Below are 23,074 nucleotides of genomic sequence, written 5' to 3'. Positions count from 1 at the left end.
TAATACCTGTTTGCTTTGCCGTACCATGTTCCCACCCTCACAAACACACACACACACACACACACACGCTCAGTGGGATCCTGCCTTCAGTGCTTTCTCAAGCTGCTGTGAAATCAATCCGGCATGTGCTTCAGTCTGCTACAATCCCTGTTGTATCCCTGCTGTCTGTCTGTCTGTCTGTCTGCCTGTCTGTCTGCCTGTCTGTCTGTCTGTGCACTTTGGTGAGCACACAATGCCGATTATGTTTCAAAACCTCAAGGCCTTCGGGGGGCATTGATAACCAACAGGCTCACAAAACAATACCAGATTTCTACTCTTCTTATGTAACCCCCCAACAAAAGCTTTTTTTTTTTTAAATGCTACAGTATGCTGATGTGTAACATGGACAATGTTTGACACTTGGCTGTACAGGTGTCTGACTGATAAGGTCAAAAGAGGGCTTCATGTTTTTCAATGATTAACCATAAAGCAAGCCTATTTTGCAGCATAGATGCACAGTAAGTATAAAAGATTGTGCAGATAATCTGTACGTACAAGTTACAGTAGCTAAAATGATTAACAAGCTGGCGACAGCATTTCACAGGTTTAAAATTATTGATCTTTTCTATCAAACACTTAATTGTTTTGTTGCATGCAGCATCCCTTCTACCTATAATTTCACCGTGCAGTAATACAGAGACAAATGTTACTAATCAATGCTTCCTGAACAAACGATCAATCACACTCCCTTTCTCAAACTGGTTGTCCATTGATTAGTGTACTCAAGTATTACAATCCTATGTTGCCATATAAGCCACAAAAGGCTTTATACAACTTTTTTCATATAGTACTCCCCAACACCTGCAAATCAATTTGATCAGAGTTCCCCTCTAACACCAGCTAAATCTGTGCTTATTTCCTTTCTGGTTTTGTACTCCAGCTGGTTACCAACTGGAAGACGCCAGAAACACCCAACACCCAACATTTGACACCCAACATTTGACACCCAACATCTGAGCCACAGCCGAGGCAGAGCGGGTTGTCCACTAATTGGAAGATTGTTGGTTCAATACCCGGCTCCTCCCGCCCCGTGTCGAAGTACCATTGAGCAAGACACTGAAGCCCAAATTGCTCCCGATGCTGTGCATCGCAATGTGTGCGTAATCTACAACAACTAGACTAGATAGAACCGCTAGATGCTACTAAATCTTACATACTTTAAGTAGACTAATACTAAATAAATAATAAATAATAAATAATACCAAATTGGCTATTAAAGACAAAAATATTTACAGAACAAACAACAGCTTGCTAGCATATATATGTGTATTTATACGTACACTGCATGTTTTACCTTATTTAACACCAGCTGAAACAGTGTTGAAAGTTTTAAATTTGTTTCACCTCTGACAGTTGTTGTCAGAAAAGTGCTGACACACCCTGGAGTGCACCTCTACATCACTGCAGCAAGGGGAGAAGTTAAAACACTAGATTTTTTTTTCACTCAAAAATCACTGGAGTTGTTTACTTTTTTCTCTTTACAAGGTACCAGTGCATCATACTGTTTTAGGCAGTTTTATGAAAAATAAACAAGAATGTACTTCTCCTGTGCTTCTATCTATCTTACCATGTATGAATTACATTCACATCGGACCTTTATGCAGCACACAATGTACTTTCAATGCACAGTAGAGAGCAAGTCTGTGGTGGTCCAGTCATATACCAGAAATATTCTTTTTATTAATATCTACCCATGACAACAATGGGCTATACCTTCACAGGGCTGTTGGAGCATACAAGGATGAACACTTAATGTGACTTAATGTTAATTAATCATCAGGTTTTTATTCTTCTTGTAGAATACTGCAGAGATCCAAAAAACAGCCAACCAATATCTCTTTACTGTTTAACTGTAATGCAGCGTGAGCCTTTCTGTGGTGGAGTGGTGGCTCTGCAGTAGGGAGTAGTTATTCATGGCTTTGACTCCATCCTGCATCTGCTTGCTAGTATGCCTGACTGTCTGTCACACCACATGATGCAGAGCTAGATATCAAATATTAATTCCCTTGCCCTCAAAGTGTGTTTGTCCTTGAGTGTGGCTGACTGGATGCAGCAGGTTGAGCTATGGGACCACTGCATAGCGCTGGGAAACCACAGGGACGGGGGGACTGCAGCCTTACAAAGGGTTGAATTCAAATGCGCTGCTCTTAAGTCTGCCTCATCTGTTCTCTGCTGTTTCTCAGTTGCTTGCTTAGGCAATATGTTTATGAATTTCTCATTTTACCACCAAGAAGTTATCCATTTTTCATTGCCCTATTCTTTCTTCTGCTGCTATATTCTTACCAGTTTTTTTTTGTTTGTTTTTTTTTGGCCTCCCCCACTCCAGCGCAGTAGGAGTGTGGCTGACACACATCCAGCAGAGAGACAGGGAGCTGCACTGTCTGACTCTGGCTCGAGTTTGGACCACTCAGGAGAAAAAGGCTTCACACGGTTCTCAAAACAGACTAACAAACTGTCAAAAAACTTCCCGGAACTCCACAACCATGGCCAGCCACACTCCTACCTCCTCTCCAACTCACTTTATACCTGTCTCCCTATTAGTCTCGCCATATCTTTTATCCCTCCTCTCTTCTAGCTCCTTGTTAGAGAAACCCATAGTAGAAACTGACTCTCAGTTGCTGTGCCATGTTGATATCTGCTGCACACAAATACGCTGGGTAAGAAACGCCTTCACAAACGACTTACTTTTCGCAATGCTTGGCATAACCTTTCCTGCACAGAAGGCATGTTTGTTTGAGGCGGACATCTGAAATGCCACTTCTTGTGTTCACAGCACCAGTCCCACTCTCCCTGTCCACCCGGGCTCAACTGTTTATTTGGACTCTGTGGCCATGACTATTTCTAACCTGCCCTTCTCTGGCGCAGCAGTGAAGCAGCACTGAAAGCAGAGGCACTGGTGTTTAATTCAGCAGTGACCCAATTTACTGCATGCAGCCAGCTAGCCCGGTTAGACCCACTTAGGAATTCTCCAGTAACACACCAGAAACGCAGCAACACACACACACACACACACACACCACTCAAGCAAAGCAGATACCTAGCTAACCCCATTTCCTAAAGCATGAAATACTCCCAAATTACACGTCTCACAAAAAACTACAGCTTCTATAATCCCTGGGCTGTATTATACCACTGTCACATACTCAACCATGTTTGCTTTTTGTCAAATGATACCCTCTCACATACGTAATGTGTTAATTGTGTGTTCTCTGCATAGACTGTATAACTGAAAATGGATGTAGTCTCCGTGGCTTCACCCATAAGTTTTTTATAATAGCCATTGTGAAGCTCAGTGTGGTCGGCTCTGGCCGTCGCCAAATCCTAACTCCATCGGCTCCAGGCTAATCCAAAAATGGCAAAGAGGTGGAGCATGGGTGGGGCTGAGGCGGGCTGAATGAAGCCTGGTTACTGGGTGGCAAAAGAGGGGCATGAAGTAGGCAATTCCAATACTGTTTATGGAACCTGGTATGCAGAAATATTTAAATATACACATTTATACCATATGCAAAAAACTGCATGGGATTAGCATAAAATGGGCATGTCTGCAAAGGGGAGACCCATAGAACCCATTTTCATTCCGATCTTGAGGTCAGAGGACATGGATCTCTTTGCCAGTCATGCCAGTTTTTCCATTGGCAAAATTTTGCTGTACTTCAGAGCGTAATTCACCACCCCCTTCACAACATGCTGGTGGCAAATCAGATTTCAGGGGTGACCACCCCAACCACCCCAAACCCCTCACCCAATAGGATAGCAGGCATGAACAGCATTCATAGAACATATCAGCTGCTGCCCATTATCTAAGTCCTGGTTCTGTTGCCACAAAATCACCCTGAAACTTCTGTATAACAATCCTGTCAACAACTATTCTCGTCACTAACCTCATAAGTTGGCAACAGAGGAGGTGATGCAACAGCCAAGAGCATCCTGTCTCCTCCAAATGAGACACTTTCGATTTGCCCTATTTGCTGAAATTACCATTATTTTACTGTCCAAAATGGTCCACACAGGGAAATCATTTTGATGCAAAGGAAATGACCCAAACTTAAAACTAGCTTCTAAAACAGCAGTGAGGAGATGAGCAAGCAGTCCAGGCAGAACGCAGCTGCAAAATACAAGATTGGGAAACAAACAAACAAAAAAAACGTGTTATATCTCACTTGTTTAATCCATACAAAAACAAACATGAGAAATCACCCTTATATGGATTTTTGAAAAAGGGGTAAAACGTATTCATAAGTGAGATTTAAAGGTGCTGCTAGGTGGATTTTGTTTCCTTTAGACAGAGCTAGGCCCCCTGTTTCCAGTCTTTGTGCTATAAGCTAACCACCTTCTCCAACAAGAAAGCAAGTGTCTAACTTTCCCTTTCAGGTGTGGCAGGCTGTGTTCCCACATCATTTATTTCCCACAGATCTCTAGGGAAAGGGAAGACACAAGGTACCATGGGACTAGGAATGAGGTGGATATGTGTGGACCATTATTTCTGAGTCCTCTGAAGTCAACAGTTACTTCCCACTGAAAGAAGAGCTGATTATGTACGTCATGTCTCCTCAGGTGAATTCAATTCCCTGTTTGCATTGCTGCATGTTGAATCTTTTTCATTTTGTACTAATAAAAGGTCCTGTACTAATGCTAATGTAATTGCATGGCAAGATTAGATTATGGAAATCACACACACACACACACACACACAGACAGACCTACATGGACAGAGTGTACTGTGTACCTAATCAGTGCGAGGGTTTAGGTGGAGAACCTGCTGGCTCTCTCTCTCTTTTCTTCCTGTTTTCTATTTGTTTTAGATGAGTCTCTCTCTCTGAAGCGATAATCGTTTGTTGTTTTATTTACCCACTTTTACTGACAATACATTGTTACCCAGCCTGCTGCTTCGTTTTAAGTACAATGTACTCATGCAAACCTGTGTTACAGTTATATTTTAGATCTGCTTGTCAGCTGGGGACTGGCTTATTAGATTTAGATCACATAATGTGCAAGTACAATTTTTTCTGAATAAATCATAAATTCATGAAATAACAATTACTACATACCTCACAGAATAGTTGATTTAGACTTGTTTGGGCAAAAACAAATCTTCCCTCCACATTAGAATGAAATGAAACCCTGATTTATTTCCTTGTAATGCCATTGCATTGGGGTGCTGCCACCCCAAGGAGGAGTCATAAACAGGATGGCATTTTCAAAGTTCACCACTTAGAAAATACCAAAAAGGAAATCACTAAAAACCTCTTTGTTCAGCCAATCATGGAAAAGGCAGATCTACATAGCTGTGGTGCCATCTGTAGTGTCGCAAATTACAGGTGGTGAAAATGCCACCGACGCACCCCATCATTTTCAGGCTGCCTAACGGCTGTAAAGTGATTCAAGTTTTGATTCACCTTTGTAAACATGACAAGTTTCTATGCTCAATGCAAGCAGGACTGATTTAAATTTTGTTTTTTTTAGCAGAGCAACCAACCGGCATTAAAGTCACCATCAAATAAAACAGACCGCCTTTGCTCTCATCAAACACTTTGTGTTTACGGAGAGTGTTTATAAGTATGGATGATGGATCTGATTTGACATTCTGATCCAGTACTACTGAACTAGTTTAACTTTAAAATAATATTCAAATTAACAAATCAACGATTACCAATTACATCACTTAGACCATGTGCACTAAACATAAACTAGTCTAAAATGCTCTGAAATCCTCTAATTCTTCTCTTCCACTGGTTAAAACCAACTCCAACCCTGTGTGAAGAACTGCAGCCCTTTTGGTTAAAATGCAGAGTCGTCTGCAAAAAAATGGAACTTGGCTCAACTTCTGACACACCACAATTTGATGTCATCCTGCAAAAAAGTTAACACTGTATTTCTACCGTTTACCTTGCGACCAGAGAAAAAAACAATTGTCACATTTTACCTTTCCAAAGATGTAAAATCCTGCCTCAGAGTATTATAAACCTCTGTGCAGTGTTGGTGTCTGATATCTTACTCACAGCTTCACTTCTCACTACTTGAGCTCGAGTTCCCTAGAGAACCAGCCTATGCTGGGTCCAGGTCTGGGATATGCATATCAATTGTCTAATACTCACCCTTCCCAGCGCAAAGGAGAAACTATGGTGGCCACAAAACACCCCTATCTAGAGCCAGTGTTGGGTTTGGACCTTCTGGTCTACCTGTAGAAACCAATGCAGGAAACAAAGACTTTGTTTTTGGAATCCTCGTTCTTTGTACCTGCTACTCTGTTCAGGTTGATTTTTGGTCTTGGCTCTTTTTCTGATGGTTATTTTATTCAAATTAAATTATGCACTAAGGGTTCAGGTAGGTTTTCAACAGACCTGTTTCAGATCTGTCCCTAAATATGACCTCAACCTGTCGTAACATGCCCACACTAACACAAACCCTACACATTGCTGTCTCCAGTCTAGGTTTACTCCACTCAAGTCATGGCTTTGAGAAAAAAAATCCCCTGCCCCCCACACTGGGAGAGACTAATCCCCGCTCTGGAATAACACCAGCATTTGTGCATCGGGTTGTGGGTGAACACTCAGGGGTAGAGACGTCAGGATTTGCCACACAAGATATTCACTAATACAGATCTTGTATGTATGTGTGAGAAAGAAGGTATAAAGAAAGAGTGAGAGGACGGTCAGAGCGGGAGACCTACTGTGCTAACTGCTCTCTCTTTTCTCAGTGCAGACTAAAGAGAAGCAATTAGCACTTCCTTCTTCCTGCTGGGCTCCACATCCTGCACACAGCGATGAGGAGGAAGAGACTGAGCGAGCCTTCGATGCTCTTTCCTTCACTACACGTCTGACACATACAGCCCATCTCCACATGTTGTTACAAACGTCTAATCATGTTTGTTTCTAAAGATGTTTGCTCTTGGTTCCCTCTCTCAAGTCTCTCCTCTCTCTCTCTCTCTCTCTCTCTCTCTCTCTCTCTCTGCTGTTTATCATTATTTTTGGGGGCTCTACATGATGGGTTGTCATAGCAACAAGAAGAGGGGAATTGACCCTCCTTTCAGACTCATGATATCACCATCTCTTTCTCCCTCTGTACACCATTAACACACACACACTTCTGCCTCTTTTCCCATTCCTTGGTTTATCTTTTCCCCCCTTTTTCCTCAGTTATTTCCCTCCTGTTTCCTTATCTTACTTTCCTGCTCAAATAACAACTTCCAGTCTTCTCGGTTTAATTATTTCTTGTCTTTCTCATCTTTTTCTTTCTCTCTTTATTGCCTCTACAGCCACAATTACCTGCTTTCAGAGAGAGTCAGAGATCTGCACTATAGAGCTGGTATTTTCCCCCTTTGTCTAAATTATCTCACTTTTGCAAATAATTCTTATCAGCAGGAGAGGGAAGTGTGTGTGTGTGTGTGTGTGTGTGTGTGTGTGTGTGTGTGTGTGTGTGTGTGTGTGGCTGCCAGTGAGCTGTTTCATCTGATAGATGAGGAACAGGAGTGATTCTCTCTGGGCTGTCAGCTCCTGTCCTTTCTCCCTATCCATCACTGCAGCCCACCTGGAACAGACACACACACACACACACACACACACACACACACACACACACACACACACACACACACACACACACACACATATATATATAATAATTTGGCATCTCACTTAACACTCCCTCAAGAAACACTGTTTTAAAAAATGGAACAGCAGTGTGTTACTTTCTAACCAATCAGCTTCAGGATCTTCTGGTTGGCCGCTGTCCGCTCTGCTAAAGTGTCCTTGAGCAAGACACTGGATTAAAGTATTACACCTTTTTTGAATGGTGTCTTTGCAGTCTGATTTCACATTAAGTAAACAGATGCTCTCATTCACAGTAACACAACACCATAAGAGTAAGCAAAGTCAGCCTTGGCAGCAATCAAACTGGCTCTCAGTGCAGTCAGCGCCTATTTGTTTCTGCCATTTATGCTTCATGTAAGCTTCTAGTAAAGACATCGACCAGTCATACAGTACTCAGCCTCACCTTAGTGTGATCCTATCGTGATGTTTCCCATTGGTAAGTATGGTTGTTACCATGACCATTTCTCAAAGCCAGTGGTGGTGACGTACTACGCAGTTTCGACTTGTCTGTAGCAGATAAATAGTACACTAAAATATGTTTCTTAAACAATTTGAAGCAAGAAATAGTCAACGCAGTAACAGAATCTGGATCCATATCTGATCTGCACTGCCTAGTTTGACAGTTTGATCTGAGTTTGGTGTGTTGAGCTGGACGGACTCACTGAGAATGAGCTGTCAATCACAAGGTAACCACGCCCTGAAAGCATACCCTGCTTTATGGTCTATTTTACTCTAAATGGGACTATCATTTACTAAATGAACATCATGCTGTACGGAAGAAGACTGAAACTAGAGATTGAGACCATAAACGCATTAGGAAACTGTTTACTGAGCTCATAAATCAAGTGAGAACCCCTGATGTTTTTTCATAAGGCTCAATGCTATCACTCTTTTTTTTAAGCCAATGGAGCTGCCCCCTGCTGGCCATTACATAGAATGCATGTTTAAGATACTTCCGCATTGGCTTCACTTCACAGACCCGGAAGCTCTGTCCACTTTATGAGGTCAGGTCAGATTGAAACCATGAGACCTTGTAACCGTTACCTGTAAGAAAAGAATAGAAAAAGTAAAGAGTAAAACTGGAACCAGGTCAGAAAAAAGATCCAATAGTCAAAGTGTACGTAGGGATTTTAAGGGACCATACCAATCATTTTCATTATTTTAGCCCTGTAACAAATTTCAGCAGGCTTTTTAATGGATTTCCTACCTTACAGAAAGTATTTGGTTTGGTTGTTTTTTTCCTCTTTTAGCATTTATTAAAGAGAGTGAGATCATGGGAAATGGAGGGAGAGACAGAAGGAGGATGACATGCAACAATGATCCTTGGCTGGACTCGAACCTGGGACAAAATTGGCCACCAGGAAGCCTTTTGGATTCCGGTTTTAAAAGCTGTGCCTTTTGGCACAATGAGGAATTCTTCCGACACCCAAGGCTTGAGTTGCCTGCTGAAAAACACTGCGTTCACCTAACTCCCAGATTCCACCAGGCACTGCCACAACACATTCCAGCCCTCCCACAGTTACTAAAGCTGATCACACCCAAAGAAGTGCCTTGCCACTCTGCTCCAAGTAGAATACGTGTCTGGTCTAGTGGTTCAACCGATATTGGTTTTTCACTGGCCAATACCTATATGTAGAAAACAAGGCTGCAGATGGCCGATGTATAATACAAATATCAAAACTAAGAAAAATCACGTATAATTGTATTCTATTCTATAGTAAATTCATCCCAAAACTCACAAAGCGCTAACATTTTTCCACAGCAGCCACACTGACAAGGCTGCCTACAGATGTGTTTGAAGACATTTTTTGTCTATCATCATACATTGGCCAATGCCAATTATCTTAACTTAATAATATATATAATACATAATAATAATCAGCCTGATTTAATCTCGTCTATTTTTGATGAAAACCACAACCTACTTGCATCAAGCAGCACAGAGCAGATCGCACTGTCAGGAAGTCAAATACAGAAACGGCATAAAGGATCCCATTAATTTTAATAATAATAATAAAATACTGCGTGCAGACTCCAGATCGAATTTCATTTAAGTGAAGTAACATACTGTTTGGTATCCTTTTTATTGAAAAAATAGACAAGGAAACAACCTCAGCCAGGCATCACCCTCATGGGATTTGAAGACGTGCGTTTGTAAAACCTTGACTGGTGGAATTTTGGGGGGAAATCTCCCAAGTCTGAGACATCTCAGTGTTAACAAAGATATCAATAATTTTTTTAATGTGACAATAATGCAACTATCACAAAATCATCAATGTACCATTGATTTTAACTGGATCTGTAAACCCCTCACATTAAGTAAATAAGTAAGTAAAGTTTTATTTATATATATATAAATAATCTAGGCTTAACATTGGTATTGACCAAGGTCCCAGACCAGATTCCTCCTCCAATTGTTGGGAGGACCCAAAACTCCTGCCGTCTGAGGCCGGCTTTAGTGTTCACTGTCAACACCTGAAACAACTTTCAAACCTTTGCCAGTTGTGTTTCATTGTGAACAGAAATGGTTGAACCCCAGAGCAAATCAATCTAACAATCTTTCAATAATGGTCAGTAAAAATGTCAGTGCAGCAAAGATGCTACTACACCTTTTGGGTCCATGACAGCAATTCTGACAATAAAAAACTATAATCTCTGTCATCTTCCAAGGCACTAGCCCAGCACTAAAACCCGGCAATTATTTCAGTTTCTGCCCCAATGTGACCATTCAATTTGTATTTATGAGCAACAGTTGCGTGCACAGCCATCACTATGGTCAACAACATGAATGCTGTTCAAATGTCTAGAAAGGTAACAAAGTAAACATTGATACGCAGCGCGTGATGTGTCTAAACTCAACAAGCTGCTTTGTGTGCAGCTAAAGCATCACCAGCCTGTTAATTCTTAATAAAATCTGAAATGTGGGTCATAATTTGTCTTGATGAGAAGGATATGATCATCTCTCCATCTCCCCAGTGACAGATTCCCTGGTGTAAACAATACACTGTCTGTCGGTCTGTCTGTCTGGATGAAGAGATGAGTCTCACTAGATGATCATCATTCACTCTTATCTATTTTCTGTCTCAGCAGAGAGTGGAATGATGTAATCATCATCAATCTGCTGGCTGAACATAATAATGTTATTATTAGAAGAGTGTGGCTGCACACTACACAATGGGTGTAATGGTGTTGAGAATATGTGTGTGTGGGGGGGGGTTTATACGTAAAGTTCAGGAATTACTCTGTGTCTGTGTGTGTGGGTCTATCCTAATGATGAGTAATCCTAGGTGATGGCAGATAATAGCAGCGTGTCAGTGCGCTAGCGAGGATGATGCATTCAGGTGCCTGTCTCCGCTGCAGATCCTACCATCTGAAACCTATTGGCAACCTCCCATGCTTCAATTAGCCCTTTGGGGAGGCCTCATTTGCACAAATGGTGTTTTATGGTTCCTGTTACAGCCAGATATGCTCCTTCACCAGCCAGTAATTGACTACCATTGCCCACAACGGTGTTTTTTTAATGCAGTGTGATGGTGTTTAATGGCAGATAATAGAACGTCAGAGCACTAAACGAGGTCATTTCTGTGTGTCGTGCCGGGCCTCTTTGTTGTTAATGTTATCACATGGCGCCCTGGTGGTTCGGCAGATTAATAAGCATGCCAGGGTGGCTGTCCATATTGTGTTAATGCATAGACAGATTTGTTCTCATTACAAGCATGAAAGTATCTTCTTTCATTTAAAGGTTGAGTGTATAAGATTTAGGAGGATCTATTGGCAGAAATAGTATCGTTGTGTTTTAATAAATGTATAATCACCTGAATAAAAGAATCATTGTGTTTTCGTGACTTTAGAATGAGCCGTTTTTATCTACACAGGAAGCAGTTGTTCTTCTACAGAGTCCGCCATTTTGAACCGCCCTGTTTCTCCAGTAGCCCGGAACAGAAAAAACAGACACTGGCACCGTTTAGCACTTTTCTTTGCGAGTTTCACGGCCACGTTAGTTTCTCCTACACATTTGGAAGGTAAGGGGAATTCAGTTGGTCCTTCAAAATGAAACACTTTAGATGTGAGGAAGGAGACGTTACTATTTATTGCCTCTGACTGCAAGGGAGAAATTTACACTTCTCATTAACAGGCCTGGGTTACAGTCAGAGAGTTCCAGATGAGACCTTTCACCAAAATCTAACCTGATGTTTGGGATGACACAAAGTGCTCCACAACAGCAACGATTACACTTAACAGGTTGGAATGGCAGTTTATATTACAGAGAATTTCACATGGCCAGCATTGTTGTCACGGCCTGCCTGATTAATAGAGCTGTAGAAACGTCAGACAGGCAGGGAAAAAAAGAGACACTGAAGAGTGGCGATGGGAGAGGGGAGGGGATGAGAGGCTCAGGGAGTTCAACTGAGGAAAGACTGGATAGAGGGAACGAGAGGAAGAATCAGAAATAGGAGAGAAAATGAGAATGAGTTATGGGTGTGTGTGATCAGGAATGGGTTTTTAATCATTCCCTTCGCTCCCTGTTATACAGGCCTTCATCTCCCTCTGTTTTCCACCCTGAACCCTCCGTCCTTCCTTCCTTACTTCCTCACACAGAACTACTAATGAAAAAAATCCCTTTTTATTTCCATAGGGGATTAAAATGTTTCAATTACATTTCCACCCCCTCCCATCCCCCTCCTCTTTCCCTCTGCATCCTCATAAAAGAGATGAGAAGAGGAGAGGAGAGGAGAGCCGAAGAGACAGGTCAAAGTTAGCCTATATTCATTTTCTGTGAGTGAGCGAAGCCGATGCGCTGAAGGAGGATGAGAGGCTTCGAGGAGGACGGTTTACAAGGCGCACACACACTCGCTCCAAAGCGTGGATGACATTAAGGTGACTCCGGCATCCTTCAGTAACAGGCACAACAGCTTGACATATACTTTTTTAAATAATAATGAAGCTTTTCACTGACAGTTTTGTTTCTGTAAGACTTTATTTTGGACTCTGGGACCCCTAGATAACATTTCTTCATACCAATATAGGGACAGACTATTCTATTGTCATCCTGCCTGAGTGTCAGCAAAGAGCAGGAGATAGCGTGTATACTGCCACCTCTACATCGTTCAGTACTTTAGTGATAACAGAGTCCGTTTTAGCCTCGAGTTGGCAAATCAACAGCAGAGGATGAAGCCTGTGCGGCGTGTTGCTGTGACTGAATTTATATGAGCTGCTAAGGTGTCAGCTGAAAATGGAATTTCTGGCCTTTAACCTGACAAGTGTTTTTGTCTGCTCATCTTGGCAGCAGTGTGATTTAAATACAAGATACAGACATAAGGTGCAGCGCAGGGAGAGCCAGCAGGCTGATTTGTCAGTGCATCCATTAGTTTATCAGAGTCTGTGGCTGAATTGAACACGAATAATGTCGAATTGTTCTTGAAGTATTTGCATGATAATGTCCTGCTGTGTCTGACTGACATCTAGAATTCAAATGTATTCATTTTGTTCATGTGCCTGTTCCTTCGCCTGGTCACTGGGGACTAGGTTATCACAGCATGTATTGGTTTTGAAGGGAGAGGACAACAATGGGCCTGTCATCACTGAAAGAAAACCTCACTCAAACTTAAAAACCCAGATCCATGCAGAGAGGACCCAGTCTTGGGTTTAAACCCAGGTTGTTCTCGCTGAGCTACAATCACAATTTCTCTCTCTTTGAGACCAGTCCTCTGGTCGACGCGATGTGGGTGTGTGTCTGTAGGTAACAGATGTCGTACTAGATGCCAGCTGCGAGGTGAATATTAAATCTAACTCGACAGTGAATCAGTGAAGTGTGTCGGCAATATGGGTGCAGCTGTGATGTCAGCGCAGAAGCATAGATGCAGCTGTGGAGGAAGGCAAATATCAAATAAAAATTAAAATCACACTAAGATCAGAGGTGATAGTGATGGCTCGCATGTGACAGACTGCTTTACCAAACATGAGGGTCAGCTGCTGCATATGCTGTAAAAGAATTGAAAGAACTGGAAAATTACAGCTACTTCAACACTAACACGGGACGGGGGCCTCTTTAGTTACTTCTGGCCATGAGGTAGCTTTCTTGCTTATCACAGGCTGCAACTCATTTTCATTTTGATCGATTAGTCGGGTTTCTCCTGTATTTCAAGACCATTTCCGGCTGTCTTCCCCTTTCTGAGCAACAAGACAGTCCAGGACGGCCATGAAATCGTTAAAAAGTTAGTGGCTCGGCTGGCAGACTTCTATTGTGCACTACAGGCCACATGATGTGGAAGAACTTTTTTGGCTTTGTGCGCTACTGAGCAGGTTCCATAGGAACGAATGGAGCCCGCCCCAGGCACTCGATCTAGTTCTTCTTAATACATCCATGATTTAGTTACACTTTCTGTTTTGATGATTGACTATCCACCTCAGATGGTGGCTGACACCTCAGAGCAGATTACAAACTGAAGGCCAACAGCTGCCCACAGGTTGTGACAAATACAAGGCCTCAGAAAAGTGCTGTTAGTCTTGTTCAGAGGAATTTATTTGGACAGAGGGGGTGAGGGTGGGGAGGTAACTTTAGTGTCATGGCAACAGCAGCCCATAATGCCTCATGGGAGGAGAGCAGAGGGATGCTGTAACCAGGGGCAACTGAGTGGTAACTGGGGTTACTGTATCCTTGATCTCAGCAGAGGTAAACTGCTTGTTTAGTGCTTTATTACAGAATGTTAAACGAGAGCAAGACACTTCATTTTTGCCTCTATGTGCAGCAGGCTGGTTCTGGCCTCGGTTAAGATGAATTATCACTGGGCTCTTTCATTAGTTTGTTAGCTGGTGAATTTGAATCTAAATAATCACATTAAAGTGCAGATAATACAAAGCACACAAACCACAAATAAGATAAATGCAGTCACTGTTTGAGTCTACTCCATCCTGGTTGATTCCCAGAGAGACCTTTAGACTTATTACGCACACACACACACACGGCAAGGCCACGGTGTTAATTATGAGACACGTTAATGTCATGTCTTAAGTGCCCCTGGTGTTTTCAGGCTCATAACAGAAGACCCCCACTCCTCCAATAATACACACCGAGGGTGTGCACAGATACTAATCAGAGTACTCACATCCTCTCCTGAGTGGCAGCTCCCAACCGATGCTCATTAAGAGAGAAAAAGTCTGGAATTAGCAGCCGCTGCTAGATTCTCTCCCAATATGAAGCTTGTGGAAGAACAAACACTGAACAGCTTTACTTCTGATCATCAGCACTGCCAATCATCTACCGCGGCTTTGCTCGCCATGGCAACCCCACAGCTTTTTGACGCTGAGGAAGCTCACTTTCCGAGCACTGTGGCGAGGTACTTCCTGAGGCTACTGATGGTGTAATCCAGCAACATGCACATTTCATAGAGAGATAATGGATGTTGCTTCCAAAACCCGCATTGTCAGATGTCACATGATTAATTACCTTCGCTCTCAAAATTACATGTTGTAGGCAAATTTTAGTTTTTCCAGTTCTGACAGGCCAGATCCTGACCAAATACCAGGGACCACAGTCTAGCCACAGAGATATACGACACAAGAAGTCCTGGCTACTAACAGAAGGAAGAGTCTGTGGCCGCTGTACGACAGGTGAGGATGAGACTCTCTCTCAAAATGTGAAAAATATAACAATGCGAACAATTAGTGTAAGTGAATAGAGGCGTTACAACAACATTCACTTCAGAGACTCCAATTTAAAGTTTGTGTTGTGAGTTGTGTTGTTAGCCTGATAAGCTAAATGAACTGGATGTAGCTATTCTTCTGGCCCTGGCGCAGTATAATGACATCCCCATTCTTAGCCTCCAAACCTCTGATTGGTTGATTGGTTTTGCCAAACTGGGAAACGTTGTCAATTAGCACAAAACCAGACCTGTATCAATCGTTGAAAAAAAAAATGGAGATGCGAGATATCATAGGTAGGTATTTTTTAATAAAACATTTTTACTTTCTTGTCACTGCAGCTTCTTTTCAGCCACTTCTCTCCGTCTCTTTGATTAGTAATAATTGGTATCAGCCCGGGAAAAAAAAACATATTCAGCAATGTAGAAGGGCCTCACTTTGGTCTTTGGTTCCATACCTCAAACAGGGGCAGTTTTGGTGGTAGGGAGACCCCAGGCAGACTACTGCTAAGTAGCTTTACTGTGAGTATGTAGTGCAGAGTAACATGTTTGTTCCAATACAGCACAGAAAGTAAGCTCTTAAAGCCAGACAGATATATCGGATTAATTGCTACTATCAATAACCCAGACTATAACGTGAAAAATACTTCACACCTCAGATCATTCCAGCAGGCTACTCTGGCGTTTTACTGTAGGTTAAACTGAGTACCAACATTTATAAACTTGTGAAAATGGAAAGGGATGCACTCGTATCATAATACCAAATACAAGGACTTACATTTGGGTCCTTGCCAATACAGAGTACCATATGAGCACACATAATAGCATTACAGTTCTAACAATGACTTTAAAAGCATGTTTTAATGAAATCAGAAGTTTCTCACTTTCTGACTGTAACAAATTGAAGGTTGTTTAAAAGATCTCCAAACTACTGACATCGCTTCTCCTCCATCTACCTGCTCACCTAACAGGAGGTTATGTGACATCCCGCTGCTGTAAAGTACATGAGCTCAGTATGAGACCACAATTTAGCAGGATTCAGTATTTTCATCAACACTGGGCTGTTGTGACATGCTGCCAGTCCACCCCTTTCCCCATGTTTTCAATTATCCAGTAAAAAAGTTTGTAATACACTTTACTCCACGTCTCCCATTCGTACACACACACACACACACACACACACACACACCCACGGCGCACACAACTCACTGGGTATAATCTGTTCAGGACACAATACAGCTCTGATCTCATCACTGTTTGTTTGTTCAGATTCTTAAGAGGATCTTTGTGTGAGAGAGAGAGAGAGTGGTTGAAAAGGTCACATCAGTGAATCAATGATTGCCTCTCACACCTCCGGCACTAAAGTAGAGAATCTGGCGGGACTGATTAAAGGCTTTGCTTTGTTCCTGATGACTTGTTTAGACTCATAATTTCCTTGGCCTTTGGTTCTCAATCTTTTCCTTTCTCATAATATCAATCTGTTGTCCGAGGGCTGCTTAAGGCCTGTGTGCAGGCTCTGTGAAGGTGATTGTGAAGGTTGCTAACAACCGTTCATTTTTAGAACTCAGGTGCTTTTTGGTTACTTTGGTGAGTTTGTGGTTTATATGCATAGAGTTTGAAGGGTTGTTTACTCCACAAAAAGTCAAAGTCAGACACCGGGGGTTTGTCACTCCCATCATAATGTTTGTCTCACAGCTTTTTGGGGGATCAGAGGTTTGGAGCTATCGCTGGGGGGTGAAAACAGGAAGCATAATGTTGCAATGGATTCAGTGAGTTGTGGGTTACAACTTGAGTCTGTGTTTTTAGCCTACATTTGTTTTGGCGAACTGGCACCATTAAAAGTTTGTCTTATTGGCTATTTGTAGTTCCTGTTTGCAGTGTATTCACTGATGTACAACAAACTCACTGAATTACTTTAATACTGACATTTTTTTTAAAACCTGATGATTCTTAGGGAGGTTCTGGAACGAGTGTCTTTTATTATTACATTCTATTTATATCAACCAAAATTACAATTTGCCTTACAATCTGTACAACACTCAGCACCCTTTGTCCTTAGCAGACCTGTTTAGTACCAGTATTGGAAATTCCTCCAAAACTGCCTAAAATGCAGTATCGGGTATCAGCGAGTTTATTAACCCTGAAATAGGCCCCAGCTACTTCCCTACAGTGTCCCATTAGCCCATTTCACATTACACAGTATCTTCACCTCACATCTCTCCCTCCACGCTCCCCACATCAACTTTCCCAAGAGAGGCGCGCCTCACTTGTCTTTTACACTGATATCCTCTTTTAGTGCCATATCTGACCAAACTCTATAATCCAACTTCTGTGAATCTGGTTTGATCTCCTATTGTCTGCCAATCCTTTTCTCTGTCACACAATGAGAGCTCTATCTGCTTTGGAGAGGAGATCAAGAGATGAGGGAAGGATGGAGAGAGGAGAGCGCGAGTAGAACAGACACGATTACACAAGCATGGAGAAGAACTGGGGAAACACTAACTGAGAGTAAAGCAGAAAGATACGGGAGCAGGTAGAGAGAGCTGGGACAGACTGAAGGGGAAAACGAGGGGTAGTTGAAGAGGAAAGGGTAAAGAATATACAGAAGGGGTAAAGCAATGAGGGACATGGTGGAGAAACATAAGGGGGAGGATAGGTGGGTGAGGGTGCCAAATGCCAACTCATCCCACAGGCGGCTCAGCTTTGTTTCCGCTGTGCTGCCAAATGTGGATCGGCCAGGGAGTCCTGCCCTGCGAGCACAGAGGCCCAGTTTAAAAAGCCTTGGTGCAGCTCGCACTGCGGAGAGGGGGAGGGAGAGGGGGAGGGAGGGAGAGAAATGAAGGTGGATGGGGAGAAGGGAGGAAGGAAAGACAGAGCAGCTGATTGAGAGGATTTTCTTCAAGTTATTGTATAATAAAATCTCTAGTATAGAAAAGAAAGAAACTTTGGTTGCTTCTTTGCAAAAGTTCATATATTTTGAATCTTTTGAAATCAAAAATTGAGGCTGCGCGAGATAAAAGACTTATATTCTACTCTTACTGTATATGGAAGTGATTTAAAAATGTGCTGCACAAATCCAACCATCCTTCCCTCTTCTATCCTTAAAAAAAGCTTGTTTATAAAAATACAATCCTGTATCTAAAGGCTCCCATTGCAGCTCTGGGCTCATGCAGTTTTTATACCGCGCACATATTCCGAGTGAATGAGCCGAAAAGAGTGGGGATTGATCCTGACCCAGCAGAGGGCAGAAAGCATCAGGTGAGGAAAACGTCTTCAAAGGGCGTCTTAACTCTCAGCCTTTGATCCAAATCCAGACGACCAAGACGGCGAACAAAGAGACTTCAATCCCCTCTGGTCTCCTCCCTCCCTCGCTCTTTCTTCTGTAGGCCACCAAAGGAACCTGCACTGAATCCTTTTTACTTTTCACTCCGCTGTTTCCGTCACATCGCATCACTCCTGCACCACGACGTTAACTCATTCAGTGTTGGGTTCTGTTTGTTACTGAAAACTACAGGAGCCATGGTGTATCATGCAAGGCTGCGTCCCTAGTCAAGTCATTTTATGGTGATTCTATAAATGCTTCGGTTTGTAGACCAAAGCGCTACTCCACAAACCAATGGGTGACATCGCAATACGTTCACATTTGCTCTCATGTCTGTGCACTAAATATGAAGCTAAAACCACCATGTGGTTAGCTTAGCATAGGGACTGGATGCAGGGGGAAACAGCGAGCCTGGCTCTGTCCAAAGGTAAAAGAAAATCTGCCTGCAAACATCTCTAAAGCTCACTGATTAACATGTTAAATAGGTTAAGTTGTGGTTCTACAATGTAATGTGCTCTTTTCTAAGCTAATCATCTGCTAGCCTTAACTTAGCATTTACAGAAAAAACATGAGAGTGGTATCAATCTAACTCTCTGCAAGAAAGTGAATAAGAAAGTGTATAAACATGTCAAACTATTCGTTTAAGAGTAAGGTTTCTGACACAACTTAACCTACTTCCAAGGTTCACTGAAAGGTAAAAAAGTCTGATCTCATTGTATGTATGCAGATGTCTTGGTTTGACTTTAAGGGACACCCATTGTTCAGACGGCCCAATATTCCAAAACCCCAATAGTCCAAATAATGACCCATTCGAAGTCCATTACCCGTTATCCCGAAAAGAACCCCATCGCTCCGAAAGGCCCCGATGTTTTTTACATGTGGTAAAGGACAAAGATGGCTGGAGTGTAGGCACCAAAACTACTTTGTTAGGTTTAGGAAAACATCACGGGTTAAAATAAGTATGTTAATTGTGTCAGTTAAGTTAAATACATACGTAAGTTGATAATACCAGAGTTTGTATTTTGGAACAACGGGCCTTTAGAGCAATGAGCGAAATAACGGGCTGTCACATAAATGGGCTTTTGGTCCAATGGGACATTTTTCAGACTACTGGGGTTTCGGAATAATGGGACGTTGGCATGGCACCCTTTTTTCTGCTTATGCTGCAAATAGTGTTGAGAAAATCTGATAAACATTATGAAAGTACTCTTTCCTCAATCGAAGTGCAACGCTCTTAAAGTATAATATATATAATAAATATAATAATAATAATTCACACATTATTTAATGGATGATAAAGATACATCTCGCAACTGATCCAGGGTCTGGCTGTTCAGGGATTACTGTAGCTCCTGTATATTGCACAATTATAGTAAAAGATCAGTAATAATGATACTATAGGATTGTTATTGTGTGTGTCAAGAGTTGATACAGCTAGTCATCAGCTTAAATATAACCAGAAATCAGGCAATGAAAACGTATTTAATGTATAAATGCAGGTTGGTTTGGGTTTTGGAATATAGTTACTTGGGATAATTTTATATATTCATCCATATTATCTTCTTCTGATGACTAAGGTAATGGAAATACAGTAAAATTCATTCCATAACTATATAAAATAAAGTAAACAGTGAGCTAGTTCACTTCTTTTATCACAGGTTTACTTGCGGACCTTGTACACAAAAGCTACTCTGTCTGAAGCTAATTAACCTAAAAAAGGTGAGAAAGTTTATATTTCTTTCTTTTGCTTTCACTGTGCTGAAGTCCAATGCTGTAAACAGTGGACTGGATATGAGTTCTGTCTTCCAGCACCATACAGAGTTTTAATTAAGTAATTTTAGAACAACCAGCCACCCATCTATAACCCTGCAGCCAACGCACACTGAGATACTGACTGAGTATGGGAGAAGACAACTTTCTATTCCCTCTGTCTTCCTCTGCAATCACTCATTCTGAGACGCAAATATAGGCTGAAGGGTTCAGAAACATAATATAGTGATCTGATTGATGTCTCGGTGCAGGGGTGAAGGAATACCTTTTGTCCTGGTCAACAGGTAACGTACACATTCAAATACCTGGCAAAAACACACACAAGTAATAAGGAATTTAGCCTTTTCCCTCTTGTTCAGACACTTCACTGTGAACAGACATTTTAGCAAGTGTCATTTTCACACATGAAAATGGCATTTTTAGATTTAGCTGGTTTTGTGTGGGCATAGTCTTACCCTCAGGTTTTAGGACTCAATGCTGGAGGAAGAGGCAGGATTTCACGCTAAGTGGGCAGCTGACAGCAACAACAACATACTTGGTGTCTGTAATTTACACCTTTCAGTTGTTAGTTTAATTTAAGGAAAACAATGTGTTGGGTTATCCTAGATAAAAACAGAATAGTGAGAGCACAGCCCCACTTTTTTGTTGTGTCCTACAGAAACACTTTGCTCTGTGTGTTTTTGCTTCCATCCTGTCACTCCGACAGAACTCCCCCACTCTATTCGTCTCGTCTCTGTCTCCCTCGGCGTGCGGCACTCTGGGGCTTGTTAGCAGCAGTGTCAGTGATTAAAGACTGCAGGTAATTAGATACACATGACACCATTCTGACTGACTGGCTGACTGACGAGCTGCGCCGTCTACCAGCAGACAAGTTTTACTGTTCATAGTCAAAATCCTTCCTTCTTATGATTCCAGATAGAGACTAATATGCAGCTGATTATTTTGATCATTTGAGTGCGATATTTGCATTTCTGCTGGTCTTTAGGGAGTCTGGATAAGAGGGCTGTACGTAGTATTTTCCTACATTAGGTAGCAATTTGTCCATGTTAGGAAGCTAACCTTTTGTCAGCTAAACCACTGTATCACAATATATTTCTCAAGCTTTGCAAGAGTGTCGGACTCTGTGTCGGACTCTGTGATGTGGTGGGTGCCAGTCATCCGTTTGCTAGTGTCGTATACTGCTGACAGTACGGAAGCGGAGAAAGAAGGCATACTAGAGCCCGCGGAAACGTTGCATCCATTGAAACGCATAAAAATTTGTCAACAGGTAACTGAGAAAGTCAGGGAAGCTCTATTTTTTAAGTTCCGTTCACACATTTGCAGTCCCTCCAGGATTTCTCAGCTTTCTTTTGGGGGTTGTTGCGGTCTAAAAGCCCTTATTTCCGGCAACTTTTCTTAAAAATTGTGATGTGTGTTGCGATGCTTTTAGGCATTTTCTTTGCAGTGAAATTATGGGAGAAAGTCGAAATTGCAAATATAGTTGGGTTAATATTTTTTGTATAATTCATTATAAATTGAAGGCAACTTGTTCTCGTGAGAATGAAATTACACTGTTTGGAGGGTAAATGTGAGATGTTTGTGTGACATGTGTGCATGGTCTGCATCTTCACTACTAGAAACAAGGAAGTGAGTTTGGTGAAATATGGCTCAACGTTTAGTGCAGGAAACTACAATGATGGGTCAAATTTGCAGAAAAGATGCAGAATCCGGTTGAATTTGCATTAATCTTTGAGATAGCAACTTCCTGGAGGGACTGACAGTGGCAAAAAAAAGTGATTAATACATAAAAATAATACGTTAAATAGGATCTCACATATGGAATCTTTAAACCCTGAAGAGAGTCAGTTTACTCAAGAACTGGTTGACGTCGAGCGTCAGCAGAAAGAATCCTGCAATATGTTTCTAATATTAAAAATATCCTACTGATCAGATCATCAAATGTTTTCTATCGCTCCTGTAAAAGCAAACACAGTTCAGTTTAGAATTAGGACTGCTCTGTTTAAGGTTTAATTGATTATTCTGAGATGGTCATGAATGATTGTGGGATTATCTCTGAGGTTGTTTAGTAGGTTTCTAGGTCAATAAATTCCCACTACTATATGATATGAATTATATGTTAGCTATTGAGCAGCTGGCAGTGCTGGATCCTTATTCAGGTTTTTCCTCCTCAGTAGAACACATGGCATTTAGTACAGCAGCTTCATCACTGCTTCAATGTTTCAATCAGACTTTTTTCCACAGCTTGGTTTACATGCAGAACTGTACTAGGGTTAGCCTTCCTCCTGGTTTCAGTCTATTTGTTCTGCTTGGTGTCACTCTGATGGTCCATCTGCATATTTTCTAAATTACTAGTTTAACATGTGAGGGCTACAGTATGAGTGGCAGAAGAACTGGCTTACACTAACTGAACACAAACTGAGGAACCAGCTTGTTGATATGAAGCCCGGCTGTCTGAAAACCTACGCCCAGCCTGGCATAAAGTCATCTGATGTGTGGCTGCTTGGCTTACTGGAGCACTGTCTGTCTAAACACTTTGCTGATAACAGCCAATTAATGACAAAAATGATCATAAACTTAACTTAATGAAATAATTAGAAATTTGGGGCGAGTTGAGATTAATCACTCCACAAACAGTATCACATATAATTTAATGATCTGTTATGGCCACATTTTAGACTTAGTGATAACCTTAAATTCAACAAATAAAGACATGT

General features: G+C 41.8%; 1 protein-coding gene across 2 annotated transcripts in view; it reads right to left on the bottom strand.

Annotated features, from left to right (window-relative positions):
• Window positions 1-23,074, bottom strand: part of necab2 (N-terminal EF-hand calcium binding protein 2) — a 136,483-nt gene that overhangs the window by 100,500 nt on the left and 12,909 nt on the right. The window lies entirely within an intron of this gene.

The sequence above is a fragment of the Dicentrarchus labrax genome, unplaced genomic scaffold (assembly GCF_905237075.1).
Source record: "Dicentrarchus labrax unplaced genomic scaffold, dlabrax2021, whole genome shotgun sequence".
NCBI classification, from domain to species: domain Eukaryota; kingdom Metazoa; phylum Chordata; class Actinopteri; family Moronidae; genus Dicentrarchus; species Dicentrarchus labrax.
Note: the sequence above shows the minus strand (reverse complement) of the source record. Positions and strands in the feature narration are given on the sequence as shown.